The sequence below is a fragment of the Podarcis erhardii genome (assembly GCF_964252035.2).
Source record: "Podarcis erhardii genome assembly, chromosome: 7".
Taxonomy (NCBI): Eukaryota; Metazoa; Chordata; class Lepidosauria; order Squamata; family Lacertidae; genus Podarcis; species Podarcis erhardii.
Genome location: NC_138511.1, coordinates 21804570 through 21823939, shown reverse-complemented (window position 1 = coordinate 21823939; position 19370 = coordinate 21804570). Strand labels below are relative to the sequence as shown.

The 19370-nt window shown below is 42.4% G+C and overlaps 2 long non-coding RNA genes across 2 annotated transcripts in view; one reads left to right on the top strand and one right to left on the bottom strand.

Moving 5' to 3' along the window:
- Nucleotides 1-2304: 2304 nt before the first annotated feature.
- LOC309346632 lies at nucleotides 2305-2886 on the top strand. Its single transcript, XR_014158711.1, has 2 exons — nucleotides 2305-2535; nucleotides 2750-2886. It is a non-coding gene; the product is annotated as an uncharacterized lncRNA (long non-coding RNA).
- Nucleotides 2887-16942: 14056 nt separating this feature from the next.
- LOC309347081 overlaps nucleotides 16943-19370 on the bottom strand; it is a 68019-nt gene continuing 65591 nt past the window's right edge. Inside the window, exon 3 of the long non-coding RNA XR_014158830.1 lies at nucleotides 16943-18050. This is a non-coding gene — a long non-coding RNA (uncharacterized lncRNA). The remainder of the gene's footprint in view (nucleotides 18051-19370) is intronic.

Genomic DNA, 19370 nt, shown 5'->3' with positions numbered 1-19370 from the left:
GAACATTTCTCCGATGAAAATAGGGACATCCTATTGTATTATCATCATCATCATCATCATCATCATCATCATCCCATCCATCTAACTGGGTTGCCCCAGCCACTCTGGGTGGTTTCCACTATATATAAAAACATTATACATTAAAAAAAACTTCCCTAAACAGGGCTGCCTTCAGATGTCTTCTAAAGGTTGCATAGTAGGGACGTCCTAAGGAAAAGTGGGACATTCCAGGATCAAATCAGAAATTGGGATGGATGGCTTTTGCAAATCTGCGTCTATCCCTGGAAAATAGGGACACTTGGAGGGCCTGCGTAGGTCCCATCTGCACTATATATTTAATGCAGTATCATACCACTTTAAATAGTCATGGCTTCCAACAAAGGATCTTGGGAAGTGTAGTGTGTTAAGAGTGTTGAGAATTGTTAGGAGGCTACCTGTTCACTCTCACAGAGCCAAAATTCCTGGAGTTCCCTTGGAAGAGGGGTTGATCATTAAACCACATTGAAAATTCTATGCACTCTACCTTTAAAGCACATTCTTTCCCTCAGAGAATTCTGGGAGCTGTAGTTTACCCCTCACAGAGTTACAATTGCCAACAGCTTAACCAAACTACAGTGCCCAGAATTCTCTGAAGGAAAGAATTTGCTTTGAATGTATAGTGTGTACACAACTTTTGCAAGAGGAATGGAGGTCCTCTAACAACCCTCAGCACCCTTAACAAAGGACAGCTCCCATGGTCCTTTGGGGGGGAAGCCATAACTGTTTAAAGTTGTATTGTTGGCACCTGTTTCTATCGAAAGACAATGGAGTGCGTGTTTATGGAAGACAATCTTACTCAGCTATGAGTGGTCGCCAAAGAAGAAAGAAGAAGATACTGCATTAAATGTCTAGTCACAAATGTGGCCTTGGTGTAGACAATACTGAGGTATATAGTCCAAAGGTCTGACTCAGTAGAAGACAACTTTCTATGTCCATAAGACTTCCCGAACCTTTTTTTTTTAAAGCAAAATTATGATCTTAAGGGTGGAAAAATGAAAAGCTGAAATTGGCATATTCCCCTGTCTTTAGTTACAACCCATTCCGTGAGCTTAATGGTTCAGGGTAGGGGTTAAGAAGTATTGTAAAATTACTAAGGAAGCCCACCTGGGTTTTGGTTCCTCGTAAAGGAAGCAGTAATAAGATGCATAGTTTTTGAAAAGGGGGTTATCTTAGGTGGACACTTCTACAGTTCTGCTTCCCCTTGAGTGACTCCCTAGCAAAGAAAAGTGAACAGAGGCCTGCACACTCCTGTCTCCTGTTTGCCTTTGGCACCGGGTGGCGGGTCCGCAAAATCGCTTTGGATCAGAGTGCCAGCCACTTGAGGACGCCCGAGGGCAGCCAGCTTGTCGCACCATGCCAACCACTCAGGGCGAGTGGCAAAACCCAAAGTGACGTGGCATTCCGAGGGAGCTGGGGAAGAAGAATGGGGAAGCGGAGAGAGACAGAGAGAGAGAGAGAGAGAGAGAATTCACGTTCCACTTTTGAATCGCAAAGGAACGCCAGAGTCGCTGGGATGGAGGTGGGATAAGCACACAGAGAGAAGGAATCGACAGGAACAGTGGTACCTCGGGTTAAAAACTTAATTCATTCTAGAGGTCCATTGTTAACCTGAAACTGTTCTTAACCTGAGGTACCACTTTAGCTAATGGGGCCTCCCGCTGCCGCCACGCGATTTCTGTTCTCATCCTGAAGCAAAGTTCTTAACCCGAGGTACTATGTCTGGGTTAGTGGAGTCTGTAACCTGAAGCGTCTGTAATCTGAAACATCTGTAACCCGAGGTACCACTGTACAAGGAAGAGTCTTTCCCTAGGAACATTGGAAGCAGCCTTATTCCGAGTTATACAGTTGGTTCATCTAGCTCAGTGTTGTCTACACCAGGGTTTCCCCAACTTGGGTCTCCAGCTGTTTTTTGGACTATGATTCCCATCATCCCTGCTAGCTAGGGATGATGGGAGTTGTAGTCCAAAAAACAGCTGGAATGTGGTGAACGTGCCCCAAGGTAAAAAGACTTCTGGGAAAGGATTTATAATGAACTGGAAAAAGTGCTGAAAAACACATTTATTAAAAAACCGGTAGCCTTTTTGCTTGATATAGTGGGGGGGGGGAGTGAAATCCCCAAAAAGGATGTTACTTTTTTTCTGTATGCCACAACAGCTGTGAGAATATTGCTAGCGAAGAATTGGAAGAAACAAGATTTAGCAACTATTGAAGAATGGCACGTGAAGATGGTGGACTATATGGAACTTGCCAAACTGCCCGGGAGACTCCCAGACCAGAGAGAAGAGATGGTGGAAGAAGTGTAAGGAATATTTGAAAAAAATATGTTAATATTTAAATCTTAGAATAGCTTTGGAAGTGGATATAGGCTGGAGGGTTAGAAGCAGAAGATAGTGTATTTTAAAATGATATTATTTGTAAGTGATAAAATGTGAAGTTAATTTAAGTATAATAAAAAAGATGGTTAGAAACTATGATATATCTACAGTGGTACCTCAGGTTAAGTACTTAATTCGTTCCGCAGGTCTGTTCTTAACCTGAAGCACCACTTTAGCTAATGGGGCCTCCCGCTGCTGCCACGCCGCCAGAGCACAATTTCTGTTCTCATCCTGAAGCAAAGTTCTTAACTTGAAGCACTATTTCTGGGTTAGTGGAGTCTGTAACCTGAATTGTATGTAACCTGAGGTGCCACTGTAAACTGCTAAAGGTGAAGTAAAATGAAAATCAGATAGGTGGGACTTGGGGAAGCCCACTTAACAATGTTTAGGAAAATAAGGATATGACAAGAATTTGTTTGTATTGTTTGTTTTTCTGTTTGTGTTCTTTATTTGTGTTATAAAATGAATAATTTTTTTTAAAAAAACACACACCCCAAAAACAGCTGGGGACCCATGTTGGGGAAACCCTGGTCTACACTGATTGGCAGCAGCTCTCTAGGGTATCAGACAGGGACTCGCTCCTAGCCATACCTGGAGATGTCGGAGACTGAAGCAGGGACTTTCTGCATGCAAAGTAGATACTCTACAGCCCTCCCCTTAAGACAAAGGAACAACAAGAAGTCCTCATTAAAAAGATGCACCTCTTTAACCTGGCCTTTGACACCCAAGAGGTGTTTTCAGGACCCACCCCTTTCCCTTGGCTGTAATTTGCTTTTCTTCTGAATTTTCACCCACCCTAGCACCACCACCACCACCAACAGCAACAAATTTTTGTATGCATTTTTTTCCTAATACACACACATTTTTTTTTGCAAAGCAATGTCCCCTAATACAATGGACGTTTGTATGTTATTTTCACCAATGGATGAATTTATATGCACATTTTACCCTGGTATATTTTTGCATCCATTTGTTTGGCTGCAAAATTTGAAGAAGTGTGAATTTCAAAGGATAGCTGTGTTTCATAGAAATGTAGGGTTGGAAGGGACCGAAAGGCCCTGTAGGCCAGGCCTCTTGCAATGTGCATTTCCACTTGCATATTGTTTCAGAAAGTGTGAATTACCGTATTTTTTGCTCTATAAGACTCACTTTTTTCCTCCAAAAAAGTAAGGGGAAATGTGTGTGCGTCTTATGGAGTGAATGCAGGCTGCGCAGCTATCCCAGAAGCCAGAAGAGCAAGAGGGATTGCTGCTTTCACTGCACAGCGATCCCTCTTGCTGTTCTGGCTTCTGAGATTCAGAATATTTTTTTTCTTGTTTTCCTCCTCCAAAAACTAGGTGCATCTTGTGGTCTGGTGCGTTTTATAGAGCAAAAAATACGGTACTTGGGTTTGCCTTTAAATGGAAGCTGAATCGAATCTGCCTCCCCCTTCCTAGCTGTAGTCCAGCACACAGTTCTCACCTCTGAGGTAGGTGGACCTTTGTTCTCAAGTTCTAACGTCTCAGTGCAGGGGGAAAGAAATATTGGCTACAGAAAGCTTTGAATGGTGAGATCCGTGTTTATTGTTCCATTCCACCTTGATTCATTTTTACGTGCTTCCAAATCGACTCCACATTTCAGTTTGGCTTCCCAAGGTGCAACAGCCAAGCAAATTGTCTCTTTTCCTGAGGCTAGGAAGTGACCTAAGGTTTATTTTGTTGCCTATGGAGAGAAATTCTCGAAGTTCCACCCAAACTTCTCTTCCTTGCAGCCTGCTGAGAGAGTCTTGTGCAGTCACACAGCCTATATAGAATGATCACATTTTTCCACAAGCCCCTCCGGGCCCAGCAACGGAAAAATATATACATTGATTTAAGTTATGATGTTTCATTTACGGAATGGAAGGTTGTGATGAGTGCATTCCTCCCCTTCGCACCATTTTTTTTTTGGAAAAAAAATTAATAATGCAAAAGCTTTTTATTTCCATTTCAAAATAGACGGGGATATTTACAACCCAAGACAGAAGCTTGTGAGGAGGCCAGGAAAGAGTAGTGTGTTGACAGCCTGATTTTTCTCTGTCCCCCCCCCCACCAGCTGGAACAGATTAGGAGACCGATAATGAGAAGAAGCAGGGTGAAGTAAGTGTCAGGTGGCTCTCTCCAAACCTAAGGAGGAAGGCAATGGCTATGTTCTTGGAAATGTGGGCAGTTTTGCACTCAAACACACATTCCACAAAATGTGCTTCTTCTTCTTTGGCAATCCCTCGTATAGCCAAGTAAGATTGTCTTCCATAAACACGGTTTTAAACAGTGAGTCTGTAAGTGACTGTGGAGATCAATTCTGGATCCACACATCCTTCCACAGTGGGGACATACGTTTCCAGGCGGGAGTTGATCAAGGTGAGGGTTTGGTTTGCCAAGTGTGCCTTCCTCTTAGCATGTTTCTCCTTTTCATCCTGAGTTCGAGCGTCGTCAAAGTCCATGACACCTTTGGAAAAGGCTGTTCTCCAACTGGACTGCTCACAGGCCAGTGTTTCCCAGTTGTCGGTGTCTATACTGCATTTTTTTTAGATTGGCATGAGAGAGTTTTTTAAAACCTCTTTTGTTGAGCACCAGCGTTACGCTTTCCATTTTTAAGTTCAGAATAGAGTAGTTGCTTTGAGAAGACTCCCTGGAACAGACCCTGATGTTGGGAAAGATGGAGGGCACAAGGAGAAGGGGACGACAGAGGACGAGATGGTTGGACAGTGTTCTCGAAGCTACAAACATGAGTCTGACCAAACTGCGGGAGGCAGTGGAAGACAGGAGTGCCTGGCGTGCTCTGGTCCATGGGGTCACGAAGAGTCGGACACGACTAAACAACAACAACAAATCAGGCATCTGAACAACATGACCAGTCCAATGAAGTTGATGTTGAAGAACCATTGCTTTGACGCTGGTGATCTTTGCTTCTTCCAGTACACTAGCATTAGTTTGCCTATCTTCCCAAGTGATGTGTAAAAAAATTTCAGAGATTTTTTCAGTGACACCGTTGATGGAATGTGCACCACCTTGTGAGCAGAGAATTCACTACTTTCAGCAGAGTTTTGCATCATGGCACCCAGGAGTTCAAGAAGGGAGCAATTCTGGCCATATCTGGTGATTGAACCTGGGGCTTTCTGCATGGAAAACAGAGGCTCTACCACTGAGTGACAGCCTGTCCCTTAAGACATAGGAGCACAGGATGCTGCCTTGTACTGAGTCAAGCCATTGGTCCATCTTGTTCACTACTGTCTACACTGACAGGGAGAAGCTGTTCGTACCAGAGGGTATCCCCAGCTGAAAGGAGAGCCTGCTGGATCAGGCCAATGGCCCATCTAGTTCAGCATCCTGTTCTGTCAGCGGCCAACCAGATGCCCATGAGAAACCTGTAGGCAGGATTCAAGCACAAGAGCACTCTCCCCCCTCCTGTGGTTTTCAGCAATGGGTATTAAGAAGTAGTCCTGTCTCCAGCTCTGCCCTACCTGGAGAACCCAGGGATTTGATCTAGGACCTGCATGCAGGGCAGATGAGCTACAGCCTTTCCCCTAAGTAACTGTGGTCCTGCTTTGTCTAGATCAGGCTTCCTCAACCTTGGCCCTCCAGATGTTTTGGGCCTACAACTCCCATGATCCTTAGCTAGCAGGACCAGTGGTCAGGGGTGATGGGAATTGTAGTCTCAAAACATCTGGAGGGCCGGGTTTGAGGAAACCTGGTCTAGATTTCACTCTGTTAGGGTCAGGATGGAGCCAGGGCTGGATCCAGACCCATATCATGTGTTATCAACAATCCAGGGTTCCAGCGGCGGATGGTCAGTGGACTAGGGGGACTAGGTGATTCCTTAAATGTTCCCCTGGAGCCTCCTTCCCAAAGCCTGGGCAGCTTTGCCTGGCTTAGGGAAGAAGGTACGATGCTCACACATGCAACATCAGCTCACCACAACATCACCTCCCATTGCCCTCAGAAGCTGGTGCCTCTGACCCTAACTGTTCCTCTACGAAAAATTTCACTGCACACCATTGCAGGGTTCGTATGTAGCTGCTGGAGGCTGAATCTGGTCCTGAAAACATAGCAGCGGACAATCCTGCTTTGATGACCGGACAAGCCGAGAAAAATTGGATATTTATTTATTATATGTATAATTTTTATTAAATTTTCTCTTTTACAATTTAGAATACTCATTTAAACATCCTTAAAATATCAATGACTTGCCTTCTTCTCTTTCCACAGTTCATTTTGCATATCATAAATGACTGCATATTTTACGTAAACGGAACCCTTCAGTATTTCACTATTACATCCATCAAAACTTATTTACACTGCTGAATTCATCTTAATGCTGCCAACGTTTTCAAGCGCACACAATTTCCCCTCATATATTCAATAAACGCTTTCCAATCTTCTCTAAACGTTATGTTCTTCTTGTTCTCTTATTCTGTATGTTAAGTCAGCGAGCTGTGCATATTCCATCAGTTTAAGTTGCCGTTTTTCTTTAGTTGGGACCTTGCTTGTTTTCCATGAGAAATATTGCATATTTATGTCAGTTCTGGCTTCACATGATGAAGGCTGAGGAGCAGGGTGCTTGACTAGGCAGGCCTCTGCTCCGGTCCAGAATCAATCTTCTTACATTCTGATATTTGATAATCCCTGGACTTCAGGAGACCATATTATTCCTGTAGCACAGGCATGGGGGACCTGTGGCTTTGCAGATGTGATCGGACCCCAGCTCTCATCAGCCCATTGCCAGCATGGCCAACGCTCAGGGACAACGGGAGTTGTAGTCTGACCACATCTGCAAGGCCACATCCTCTCCCCCATCCCATCCCAGCGGCCTGCGATCGTAGCCCAAAAAAATGCCAAGGGAAAATAATCACTTACTGAGAGAAGCTTAATCCTCCAACACTTTAAAAGACACAATATTGACAAGTCCAAAGGGTTTTAGTGTTTAGCTGTGACTGACCTCAACAGCTGCCCTCTGTGCAAGATTTAAGACAGATGTTTACAGCTGGCAAGGAAACAATTCTGCAGCGATCCCTTTGGGAGAGTTTTGGATCAGGCAGACCTTCCAGTGGTGTGTTAGGCAAAACAGCCTCCATCTGATTGCACAGGCCCTTCCAGATTTCAAAAAGAGCAGCCACACTGATGCTTTGACTATATGCAAATGCATTTAATTTGAATGTCGGATGAACAAACAGCCTATTATTATTTAATTGGCTGACATTAGATGGATAGATAGATAGATAGATAGATAGATAGATAGATAGATAGAGATAGATAGATAGATGATAGATAGATAGATAGATAGATAGATATAGAGATAGAGATAGATAGATAGATAGATAGATGATAGATAGATAGATATAGTTAGAGATAGATGATAGAAAGATAGATAGATAGATAGATAGATGATAGATAGATAGATAGATAGATAGATAGATAGATAGATAGATAGAGATAGATAGGTAGATAGATAGATAGATATAGAGATAGAGATAGATAGATAGATAGATGATAGATGATAGATGATAGATAGATAGATAGATAGATAGATAGATAGATAGATAGATGATAGATAGATAGATAGATAGATAGATAGATAGATTATAGAAAGTAGCAGGAATGCTATTGGTCTGATTCAAGTGAAGAAAAGACTAGAGATGATATCTATTTACTATATATCCACCAGCCCAAAGATCCATTGGTAAGGTTAATTTTGGGCACAGGTGAATCTGTCAGTTTCACTTTCTCTCACTTTCTCACATTTCCAACCTTAAGTTCAATTTTCCACTTTTCCACATCAGTTTCATGACATTTTTTTTAAAAAAAAGTCCTCATGAAAATTCACCAGTATTATACTGCCAACATGCATATTTCTTTCTTATGCCGTCCCCGTAACAGATACACATTTTTTTTGCAAAGCCATTTTCCCACAGCATATTGCATTTTTGTACATTATTTTCACTGACCGATGTATTTTCAAGCATTCCTTACCCCAGTATATGCAATTTTGCACACATCACATGGCTGCAGAACTGCGCTGCAAAATTTGGAGAAATGCAGATTTCAAAGAATGGCTATGTTTTGTGTTATGTTCTGAGGTGAATAGGATCCAAAAGGCAGCAGTCTGATTGGTCCTAGAATAATAGGATTCAGAATGCAGCAGTCTGATTGATCCACAGGAGCCACCCAATCCAGCTCCAGGTGGTAGTGAATCCGCAACCTGATTGGCCTACAGGTGAATCCCGGAATTAGCCAATCACATGGGGCCCATTGTGTAAATAATGTATATAAAGCAGACATTCTAGGGGAACTTCCATTCCTCCTCACCACTATGAGCTGAATAAAGAGCATGAAATCCACACTTGACTGCGAGTATATTCCATTTCGTTCATGTATTATTTCAGACAGTGTGATTTAGGTAGGTTTGCCTGAAAATGCAAATGGAATCAAACTTCTCCCCCAGCCCTGATTGAAGCCAAGGTCTCCAGAACTGAGCAGGAACCATTTAAGAACAAAGAGCTTCCTGACTGGAGGTGCAACACTGAAAACTTATGTCAGGGAAATCAATCAATTTGGTTTAGGATTGAGGATTTTAAGATACTGAACCAGTTAAAACGGGGAGTTAAAATGTGAAGCAGCGTGATCTGGTACAAAAGGTGGAGTTGACCACTTAACTGTGAAAGGAACAAATATTGCGGATAATGTTCTTACATGTGTAACCGCAAACTGCCTGGAACAGGAAGGCGATTGCTATGCAGAGCAAACAGTTTTTTAAAGGAAAGGTTGAAAGTGAGTTGAAACTTGCTTTGTGCTTTTCCAGCACAATTTGGGGAAGCAAAAGTGTCAAACAATCTACAAAATCTTCCTTGCGTTTTACATGTGCCGAGGACTCTGTGACTTCCACAGGGTTGGAGACCACTCTCTCAGGTACCTGAGTAAAGAGCTAAGGTGAATCTGTGCACGGTTGGTTTTTTATTTTATTTCCACAGGACCTGCCTTTGTATATTGTTTCGGGAGCTGCAAATTCATACCCTCCAACATTACTCCAGTGAAAATAGGGATGTAATATTCCATGATAATGATTTTATTATTTCTACCCTGCCCACCTGACAGGGTTACCCCAGGCACTCTGAGTGGCACCCAACACATATAAAAACATAATACAGTGGTACCTTCATTTACGAACTTAATCCGTTCCGGAAGACCGTTGAGAGCCAGTGTGGTGTAGTGGTTAAGAGTGGTAGTCTCGTAATCTGGGGAACCGGGTTCGCGTCTCCGCTCCTCCACATGCAGCTGCTGGGTGACCTTGGGCCAGTCACACTTCTCTGAAGTCTCTCAGCCCCACTCACCTCACAGAGTGTTTGTTGTGGGGGGAGGAAGGGAAAGGAGAATGTGAGCCGCTTTGAGACTCCTTAGGGTAGTGATAAAGCGGGATATCAAATCCAAACTCTTCTTCTTCTTCTTCTTAAACCAAAGCGTTCTCAAACCAAGGCGTGCTTTCCCACAGCAGCGGGGGACTCAATTTACAAATGGAACACACTCAACAGGAAGCCAAACATGTTCTGCTTCCAAGGCAAAGTTCACAAACCAAAACGCCTACTTCCGGGTTGGCAGAATTCTTAATCCAAGTTGTTCATAAACTAAGCTGTTATTAAACCAAGGTACCACTGTAAACATAAAAAACTTCCCTATACATGGCTGCCTCCAGATGTCATCTAAAGGTTGTATAGTTACAATCATACCTCGGGTTGAAGTAGTTCTGGGTTGAGTGTTTTCGGGTTGCGCTCCGCAGCGACCCGGAAGTAATGGAATGTGTTACTTCCAGGTTTCACTGCTTGCACATGTGCAGATGCTCAAAATGATGTCACGCGCATGCACAGAAGCAGCGAAAAGCGACCCGCGCACGCGCAGACGTGCAGTCATGGGTTGCCTTTGCTTCAGGATGTGAACGGGGCTCCGGAACAGATCCTGTTCGCAGCCACAGGTACCACTGTACTTATCTCCTTGTCTCAGGGGACACATAACTCCATACCCACCAACATTTCTCTGATGGAAATAGGGACATCCTAAGGAAAAGTGGGACATTCCAGGATCAAATCAGAAACCAGGACGGCTTCTGTAAATCCGGAACTGCCCATGGAAAATGAGGACAATTGGAGGTTCGGCAAATTAGGTTCGTTGCACCCTTAAATGTGAACTAAACTGGTTTTTCCCCTCTGTCCCTGATTGGTTCACAATGGAGTACTGTGGAGTATTTCATCTCTGCTGAAGCCCCCATCACTGCAGCACTTGGAGAGTGTCTGCCGCTGTTGGGGGCCTGTGCGTGTAGATTGTTCCTTTTATGCCAGAACATCCCCATTGTCTCTTTCCAGCAGCAAGGTTGGCCGGTCGCCACCTGTAGCAATTTATGTGCATTTATGGATGGCATCTGTGTCCTTTTGAGAGAAAGAGGAGCTTGGCAAAAGCAGGGAGGGACGTGCCCAGCGATATTTACGATCCCCTCCAGACACAGATGCTTTCTTGGCTTCTCTTGAAGGCAGGCGAGCGAGCGACACATGATTTCATTCCGAGCTGGAAAGGACACCATGGGCTTTTTGTACAGAGGAGGAGGAAGTGGGAGGGGGGAACAGACCTATGAAGAAAACAAAACCCCAAATCAGAGGAGGCCTCTCTGTGCCAAGTTTATGCTGCGTCTGCAGAGCAAAACAGCTTCCAGAACTTCCAAAGAGTCTATATGAGTTGGAATTTGAACATGCTGGAATAAGGTTTTGTTTTTTGCTTTATTGAGCAGAGCCTGGAAGAAGATCCAGGGTTTTTGCAAATTGTTTGGAACAAATGAGGCCTTGGATTTGTGGATGGCAGCTGGGGTTGTCACACTTGATCTCGCTACTTCTTGGATGGGTGAACACTGGAGGAAGTTTTCCCACATCACTGGCTTGCCATTAAACCAGTGTGAGGATTACACTGTCTTGGAATGTGCAGCTAGGCTTGTGAGATGAGGAGCATCTTGGGCCTTGAAGTTTCAGAGCCCAACCTGAAACCTAGGGGTGGCCCCTGGTGATGTCATGGAGGCAGACCCTGGAGATGGAGGTTAATTGGGAGAGGAGGAAGGCAAATCCCCGCCAGAGTGTTTGCAGCCAGCTCCTGCTACGAGGACAACTGTCCCAGATCTAATCCTGGATTTTAAACCCTAATTAAACACATAAAATAATGGGGTGGGGGAGACAATTGAATCCTCTTGGTTGCATTTGGCCCTATCCCTTAGTGGGTAATCTGAGGCCAGTCTCTCTCTCTCAGAGCCTAGCCTACCTTTTAGGGTTGTTGTGAGGAGAAAAGGGGAAACCACATACACTGTAAAAAGTAAGTTCCCTTGTGTGTATGAAACCCATGTACCCCGTCTCATGGTAGCGAATCCCAGAGTTTAACTCCGTGCTGTATGAATAAGACGTTTCCCTTTTCTGCCCCGAATCTTCTACCAAATGGTTTCATTGGACGACTGTGATCTAAATTAAGGATAGCCAATGTGGTACTCCCCAGTCATAGGTGACATCCAACTCCTATCAGCCCCAGCAAGCATAGCCAATGGTCAGGGAGGATGGGAGCTGTAATCTAACAATATCTGTATTAGAGCATTCATGTGAACATCCTGTGTTGTTATCCTGTTCTTGGCAGAGTGCTCAGGGAAGACTAGGAAGCTGAAGAAAGAGTTCAGGCGAGGGAACAAGACCACAGACAGCTCCATATGCAGGAATCATGCTGGAGGGAGGCATCTGAGAGCAGCAGGTAGAATATGTTGCTTCAGCAAAGTTCTGGAGGCCACTTAGGACCATGGACAGCTCCAAGCAAAGCAGTGCAGGAGTTGGGCTGGAGGGAGGCAGCCAAGAGCAGCAGACTTAAGATGTTGCTTCAGCAAAGGTTCGAAACCGACTGAGGCAGTAAACAGGCTGCAGGGAGGTCAGGGTTTCTAGCTCCACCTCCAGTGCTTAGGCTAAAAAAGGTAAAATGCAAAGGACCCCTGACAGTTAAGTCTAGTCACAGTCGACTCTGGGGTTGCAGCACTCATCTCACTTTACAGGCCAAGGGAGCCGGCGTTTGTCCACAGACAGTTTTTCTGGGTCATGTGGCCATCTGGTGCAATGGAATACTGAAACCAGAGCAGCACATGGAAACGCCATTTACCTTCCCACCGGAACGGTACCTATTTATCTACTTGCACTTTGGGGCGTGCTTTCAAACTGCTAGGTTGGCAGGAGCTGGGACAGAGCAATGGGAGCTCACTCCGTCATGGGAATTCAAACCGCCTACCTTCTGATCGGCAAGCCCAAGAGGCTCAATGGTTTAGACCACAGCACTACCCGAAAGGCTATTGGTTCTTAAATGTGCCCTACTCAGTTCTGGAGGCCTTGGCTCCAATGAGAGGTGGGGGAGAAATTTGATTTAAAGGCAAACCTACGTATTAAAGGCAAACCTACGTATTAAAGGCAAACCTACCAGACTTGCGGTCTCCAAAATGATTTGCAAACTGAACTCAGCCATCTTTTAAAATTCACACTTCTCTGAATTTCCAATGTAGTTCTACAGCCCAGTGAGGCATACAAAAACAATTCTAGGTTAATGTGTGCATACAAATGCATATGTTGCTGAAAACAACCTACAAAAGTGCATTATATTATATTTAATTTTTCATAAAATTAATACATCACTTTATTGTAAACAACAACAACCTTAAAGTGGTTTGCAAAAGATAAGACAGTAAAATCAAGTACATTTTAAAACATAGAGAAATTAAAATACTAAAGCAGGTTAAAATTGCATCAACGGAAATGGACAGATTAAGAGAAAAAAGTGACAGTAAAGAAGGAAAACTACCGAAGACCTTTTTCGCATTGGTGCAAAATTTTAATTGAATTGACATTTGGAGACTCAGACACCCATTAGAAAAAGAGTTCACATTTTATTCGGAACCGAATCAGTCCATGTCAAGAATAGATCAAATTTGGATCTCGAATGAACTAACCACCAGAATCCAACAAATAGAAATCCAACCCAGAGTAATTTCGGATCACAATCCGATAAAAATGGAGATAAAAGTGTATGAAGAAAGAACATTCAGATGGAGATTGAAAGATTACCTTTTGGAAGATGAAAGAATCATTCAAGAAGCCCGTAAAAAATTGACGGAATACTTTGTAGAGAATATGAATAAAGGCACAAAGATCAGCACAGTATGGGATGCAAGCAAGGCGGTAATGAGTGGATTTTTCATCCAACAGAATGCGATCAAAAATAAGAACAGAGAGAAAGGGAAGAAGGAAATCCTAAAACAAATAATGGACAATGAACAAAAGTTAATTAAAAAGCCAAATAATACCAAAATAAAACAAAATATTAAAGTTCTGCAGACACAGTTTGCCATGATCATAAACAAAGAAGTTGAATGGAACATCAAAAGATTAAGACAAAGGAATTTCGAATTCGCAAATAAACCAGGAAAATGGCTTGCATGGCAAATTAAGAAAAGGAAACAGCAAAGCACAATTAATAAAATTATTGTGGATGGAGAAGAAATAGAAAACCCAAAAGGTATCAGGAAAGGATTTTTGGATTTCTACAAGCATCTGTATGCAAAACGAGAGAAAAACAATATAAAGAAGATAGAGAAATTTTTGAAAGAAAAAAAGGTGCAAAAGATCCCGACAGAAAAGAAAGACAGACTGAATGCCCCAATAGAGAATGAGGAGATAGTAGAAATTATAAAACAGATGAAAAAAGGGAAGGCACCAGGACCAGATGGATTTACAGCAACTTATTATAAAGAAATGAGGGACTCCCTGACGGTACCACTTAAAGAAGTTATGAATAATATTTTGAAACAACAGGATATACCAGAAACATGGAAAGAAGCCTCATACCAAAACAAGACTCTGATCTCACACAAGTTAAGAACTACAGACCGATATCTCTGCTAAACACAGATTATAAGATTTTCTCGGGTATTTTGGCAACAAGATTCAAGAAGATATTGCAAGAATATATCCATAAAGATCAGGCAGGTTTCCTTCCTGGCAGACATATGAAGGACAATGTAAGAAACATAATAAATATTTTGGAATATTTGACTGCCTGTAATGAGAGACAAGCCGTTTTAATGTTTGTGGATGCAGAGAAAGCGTTTGATAATGTTTCATGGGAATTTATGTTGAAAAATTTGGAAATGATGGAAGTGGGAGAAGATTTTTACAATGGCATAAAGGCAATATATTCAGAACAGAGAGCAAAATTGATCGTAAATAATGTAATTACAGAGGATGTGAATATAAAGAAAGGTACAAGACAGGGATGCCCTCTTTCACCACTGTTATTCATTACGGTTCTGGAGGTCCTGCTTAGTTCAATTAGGCAAAATGAACTAAAAAGGGGGGGTAACAGTAGGTCAAAACCAATACAAAGTTAAAGCCTTTGCCGATGATCTGGTAATTACGGTGGAAGATCCAACAAGTAGTCTAAAAGAAGTTATAAAAGAAATTGACCAATTTGGAAGAGTGGCCAGATTTGTATTAAATAAGAGGAAAACTAAACTTATGGTGAAGAATTTGGACCAAAGTTTGATAGAAGAAGTGCAAAGAGAAACAGAGATGGAAGTGGCGAAGAAGGTAAAATACTTAGGAATATGGTTAACCCAAAAAAACATTGATTTATTTCAAAACAATTATGTGACAACTTGGAACACTATTAAGAGAGACCTCGAAGTGTGGAGTAGGATGAAACTATCTTTTGGGGGCAGAATTTCTTCAATTAAGATGAGCATGCTTCCAAAGATGTTGTTTTTATTTCAAATGATTCCAATAATCAAGGGAACAAAGATCTTCAGAGAGTGGCAAAGAATGATTTCAAAATATATCTGGCAGGGCAAAAAGCCACGAATACAATTTAAGTTACTAACTGATGCGAAAGAAAGAGGTGGCTTCGCCCTGCCAGACCTGAAACTTTATTATGAAGCATCTTGTCTCTGTTGGATAAAGGACTGGATAACACTAAAAAATAATAAGTTATTGGACTTGGAAGGGTTTGACAACAGGTTTGGTTGGCACGCCTACTTATGGTTGGGGAAGAAGAAAGCTCATAAAAGTTTTGCCAATCATATTTTTAGAGGTGCCCTAATAGAAATATGGGATAGGTACCAAAATATTTTGGAACCAAATGTACCTCATTGGTTATCCCCACTGGAGGTCATGAGTGTCAAAAAGACAAACATGAGAAAGGACTGGATGACTTATGGAGATATTGTAATTAAAGAAGGGGGGAAATGGAAATTGAAGCCATATGAACAAGTTAAAAAATATGTATATGATTGGTTGCACTACTTCCAAACAAATGAAATGTTTAAAAAGGATTGTAAAGAGAGGAGATATATTGAAGGAGAGTCTAGATTTCAGAAAGAGATAATAAACAATGACTACAAGGTATTGTCAAAAATGTATAAAATGCTATTGGAATGGCAAACAAAAGACGAAGAAGTCAAATCGGTTATGATACATTGGGCCAGGGACTTTGGTTATAATATACAGCTAGCAGATTGGGAGAAGGTATGGAAGGAAAATATGAAATTCACTGCATGTATGACGATAAAGGAAAACATTATGAAAATGGTATATAGATGGTACATCACTCCCGTTAAACTAGCAAAAATGTATAAGACATGTAACAAATGTTGGAAATGGGAAAGGGAAGGGTCGTTTTACCATATGTGGTGGGAGTGTAAGAAAGTAAAAGGCTTCTGGGAAATGATATATAATGAGCTGAAAAAGATGTTTAAATATACGTTTGTGAAGAAACCAGAAGCCTTTTTGTTAGGAATCACAGGAAGAGAAATTAACAGAAGTGATCATAAACTCTTTCAATATGCAGTGACTGCGGCAAGAATTTTAATGGCTCAAAAATGGAAACAAGAAGAATTACCAACATTGGAAGAATGGAGACGGAAATTGATAGACTTTGCTGAATTAGATAAACTGACAGGAAAAATCAGATATCAAAAAGATCACAAGTTCACTCAGGACTGGAGAAAGCTTACGATTTATCTGGAAAACATTTGTGATGAACAGACAACGCTAGTTGGATTTAAAGAGGCTTTGTGAGGAGAAAGGGTATTGTAAGAGGGAAAAGAGCTGTAAAGATTTATAAACTGGCAATACAACTATAAAGGAAATGTGAACTAAATTTAAAATTATGAGGATTGCGGAGGGAGCGGGGGGAAGTCTAAAAGAATTTCGTATTATATTGGATATGAATGTGTTTATATAAATTTGTAAAAGAAAAATCTTTTTTAAAAAATTAATAATAATAATAAAAAAATTGCCTCAACTTTCAAAGCATCTGGGTAGGATTTTCTAAGCAGGAATGATTTTAGCAGGCTCTGAAAAGAGTACAGAGAAGGTTCCTGCTTGATCTCAATGGGCAGGGAGTTCCAAAGAGTAGATGCTGCCACACTAAATGATTGAGTTCTTACAGATGTGGAACGGGTATTATGTGGCAGCTGCAGGAGGGCCAGTTCTGCCAATCAAAGCAATTGAATGGGCACCCCTTAGTGGAAATCGCTTTGCAAAAATGTGCACTTTAGGCAAAATTGTATCCCAAAATGTTTATATTATGGGGGAAATCTATCTTAAAAGTGCTGGTGAGTTTTCATGAGGACTTAAAAAATAATAATTTTTGCAAACTGTTGTGGAGGTGTCGAGAGCTCAACTTCAGAATGGAAAAATGGAAAACTGAGCGAAACCTAAATTGACACATTCAGTTCCAACGAAGTGGGGAAGACCACACCTCTTCTGAAAGTTTGGGGCAGAATCTTCAGAGCCTTTTGACAGGGCAACATCATCAGTTTGTATGGATTGTGTCTGGGTGAGATACTGTGATGGTCCTATACAGTGGAACCTTGGGTTACAGATGCTTCAGGTTACAGACGCTTCAGGTTACAGACTCCGCTAACCCAGAAATAGTACCTCGGGTTAAGAACTTTGCTTCAGGATGAGAACAGAAATCGTGCGGCAGCAGTGGGAGGCCCCATTAGCTAAAGTGGTACCTCAGGTTACGAACAGTTTCAGGTTAAGAACCGACCTCCAGAACAAATTAAGTTCTTAACCTGAGGTACCACTGCACAGAACTTTTTTCTGGCGGGACACAGGGGTACGCATACCCCTAAACATTTTGTGAATCTTTGTATTTTTGTCCATTTATTGTATTTATTTTCCCCGATTTGAACTATATAATGGTGATTTTCTTGAGTCAAAATGAGAGTACCCCTATTTATTTATTTTTTAAGAAAAAAAGCACTGGTCCTATATATAAATTATCCTCCCCTTTGCTTCTTTTCTCCTGCCTTGCTCAGTGAATCAGTCAGTTTGACTGAAGTCAGAGACTTCTGTGAGTCTGTAAATCTGAAGGACATTTAGAGAAAACAGGCGAGGCAAACTGGATGTGATCTCTTTGCTTATTGATGCTCGCAGGCTTCCCATTGTGGGCCTCTGACTGGCTGCTGTGAGAACAGGATGCTGGACTTAGATGGGCCTTTGTTCTGATCCAGCGGGGTTCTTCTTACATCGCTCTGTCGTTTCCTCGCTTTCATTTTTACCTCCGCAGCCTGTTGCTAAAGAGAAGCGAAAGGATTATGAAGCGGCGAAAGAGAATGGGTGCTGCTACATTTGTAAGGAGGGGGCTCTAAGCTCAGCGGAAGAGCACATGCTTTGTGCCCAGAAAACCCCAGATTATTCCTGGCATCTATAGACAGAACTGGGAACGATGGGAAAGAATGTGGCCAGTCAGCTTAGGTCAGGAATAGGGAGCCCCAGGCTAGCGGCCAAAATCCTCCTAGCCTCTCTACCTCTCAGAACATTATCCAGGACAGACCCTTCACTGGCCTTAGAGTGGTACCTCAGGTTACAGAAGCTTCAGGTTACAGACTCCGCTAACCCAGAAATAGTACCTCGGGTTAAGAACTTTGCTTCAGGATGAGAACAGAAATTGTGCTCCGGCGGCGTGGCGGCAGCAGGAGGCCCCATTAGCTAAAGTGGTGCTTCAGGTTAAGAACAGTTTCAGGTTAAGAACAGACCTCCAGAAGTTCTTAACCCGAAGTACCACTGTACTTTCTACCATGATAGTATTTTTTGCCTGGTTGAAACACACCCTTAAATTCTGAGCATGCCTCTTGCCGCCTTTTTTAAATTTACAATTTTTTAATTGATTTTTGCAGTTTACATTTATATTCAAATAATAATCATAATCATACACATAAAGGGTTCCCTGAATCCTTGGACTTTCCTCTGCTCCTCCATGGGTTCCATTTAAATTCCCCTTTCCCACTGCATCTTATAGTATTCTCCATTTTCTTAAAATTCCCTATCTTCCCATAGTTCTTGTTACATTACAAGTGTTGTTACAGTCCTGCCAAAGTTTTTAATTGTTTACAATGTTCTCTGAGCTAAGTTATAAATTTTCCCTAAAAGGTAAAGGTACCCCTGCCCGTACGGGCCAGTCTTGACAGACTCTAGGGTTGTGCGCTCATCTCACTCTAGAGGCCAGGAGCCATCGCTGTCCGCAGACACTTCCGGGTCACGTGGCCAGCGTGACGAAGCTGCTCTGGCGAGCCAGTGCAGCGCATGGAAACGGCGTTTACCTTCCCGCTAGTAAGCGGTCCCTATTTATCTACTTGCACCCGGGGGTGCTTTCGAACTGCTAGGTTGGCAGGCGCTGGGACCGAGCAACGGGAGCGCACCCCGCCGCGGGGATTCGAACCGCCGACCATGCGATCGGCAAGTCCTAGGCGCTGAGGTTTTACCCACAGTGCCACCCGCATCCCTATTTTCCCTATTCCTTAGTAAAGTTTCTATCTTCTTGATTTCTGATCTTCCCAGTCATTTTCGCCATTTTGGCGTAGTCCATCATCTTTATCAGCCATTCTTCT